The following is a 2,324-nucleotide window of genomic DNA, read 5'->3' as shown; positions in this document are numbered from 1 at the left end:
TCTCCTTCTTTTTTTTTTCTCTTAGGCTCTCGTCAACCGAGACAGTTGACTTCTTTGAAGGTCAGCCGGTGAGCTGGCATCGTTGGACTGGTTAGAGTGCTGCCGTTACACAGCACATGGTCTTGTTTTGACCCGAGTTGGTATGCTGTTAATACGTTGAATCTTTTACTAACATGCAGGTCATTTTGGACTCCCATAGGACTCCAACTGCTCATATGATCGCACCACTGTGCCTTCTGCACAGGCGTTTACTGCGCAAACACATAACCGGCATGGGCGACCTGCATTTCATCTACGCCCTGTGGCCCATCACTACTCTTGAAAGCCAGGTTCAAACCTGTGCTTTCAGACTTCGTGATCCTATATAGGTGTATTATATGTTTGCTTTCCCTGGGGTTTGGTGGGAACGCGCCTCCCATGAAGACATGCAGGGGAAGGGGTTATTCCCCCCCTCCGGCCTGTCCCACCGACCTCCACGGACGGTTAAAACTGGAATGTTTATTTGTTGTAGTTGTAATTGTCTTAACTTGTTTTCTCTCTTTCATTGAGGATCCTCCCCCCCTCCCTCTCTGTCCACTTTCCGGGTCCCCCATGGTTCTGACGCCTCCGGTCCACACCATATGCTCCACCAACTCCTGTCCCCGACCCCACCGTGGTGTGCGGCTGCTGCGGGTGAAGTCGGTTCTTCTCCACCCACTCAATGGCAAGTAAGTTTACTATAATGTCCCATAATGTCCAGGGGTTCAATTCTCCAGCTAAGCACCATAAGGCCTTCTCATTCTATTCCTCCTGTCATACTGATGTGGTATGCCTTCAGGAAACGAGATCCTCTACTAGCTCATGCCCCGTTACTTACACAAGCACTATCCAAACTTTCATTGCGCAAACTTTACGGAGAAAAAAAAGGTCCTGATAGCCTTTAAACGTTCACTACCCTTTACGTGTCAAACTAAAATAGCTGATCCCACGGGCAGCTACATCCTTTTAGCGGGCACCCTATTTGATGTCGAAGTGACTTTTGTCACCTATTACACCCCTAATACCCACCAGCTTAGATTCCTTTCCCGCTTACTCCAAACGGTAGCACATCACGCTAAAGGCCTGCTGTTTTTGGCCGGGGTTTTTGGCCGGGGATTCTAACCTGGTGCTACACCCCACGTTGAACAAAACCAAGAGGGTACACAGCCCGGGCTCAAACGGGAGTGCGCCACTCGATAATACAGCATTTCTAACCCTACTAAACGACCATCAGCTGGTGGATGTGTGGAGGGAACTGAACCCATCGGTTAAGGATTATACCTATTACTCCAACCCCCACCAGGTTTTCTGTAGAATATACCATATCCTCACCCCCCAACGGTGCCTCGGTCACTTCATATCTGCCAAAATTAAGGCAGTCCCATGGTCTGACCATGCTCCTAATGTAGTGCAGTTCCGCCTAGAGGGGGGATCTCGGGGCGGGGGACACTGGAGAATCAATGAATCATTGTTGTCCACTGTGGAGAACATGTCCATTATTGAACTAAATGCTAGGCAATATTTTTAGCTGAACGAGGGGTCCGTGAGGTCTCCTGTGGTTCTGTGGGAGGCTCATAAGGTCACAATGCGGGGGCAGCTTATTGAACTAGCCACCCACCGCAAAAAAGAGAGAGAGAGAGGAAAGTAGCCACTCTACAGGAAGACTTAGAGGCTCTGGACAAGGCACTGAAGGATAAATTCGACCGTGGGCTCCTGACTCGCCTGAATTCAGTTAGGATGGAACTGAACCTCCTGCTGGATCAGGAAGCAGATAGGGCCCTACGGTGGACCAAACATAAATTTTATTCAAGGGCAAACAAGCCTGGTACATTGCTAGCTAGAAAGCTGAAAACGTTGCCTGATAGACCGGCCCCTATTAGACTGACCACCCAGGGCGGCACGCTCTCAGCAAACCCCGAGAACATTTTAGCCTCCTTCCAAGAGAACCTTACCTCTCTCTATGCCAAACCCCGCACTTTTAACGTGGAAAAGGCGGATGGCATTCTCCAAGATGTAGCACTCCCGCAGATCACACAGGAGGCCTTGGACCGCCTAAATTCAGATGTTACCACTGAAGAAATACTTCTAACTATCAAACATCTCAAACCATCTAAAGCCCCTGGCCCTGACAGCTTCTTGGCGATCTATTATAAAAAATTGGCTCCCCTTCTGGCACCTAAATTGGCCTTGATGTACAATTCCCTTAGACAGGGTTTGACGTCCTGCTGACCCTGACGCAGCCGCACACCTCAGTCCCTAACCTGCTTAACCTCCTACAGCACTTCTCCTCCAAATCCGGGTTTACG

Source organism: Nanorana parkeri, unplaced genomic scaffold, assembly GCF_000935625.1.
Source record: "Nanorana parkeri isolate BGI_ZX_2015 unplaced genomic scaffold, ASM93562v1 scaffold1426, whole genome shotgun sequence".
NCBI classification, from domain to species: Eukaryota; Metazoa; Chordata; class Amphibia; order Anura; family Dicroglossidae; genus Nanorana; species Nanorana parkeri.
This window is presented reverse-complemented; position numbering follows the sequence as displayed.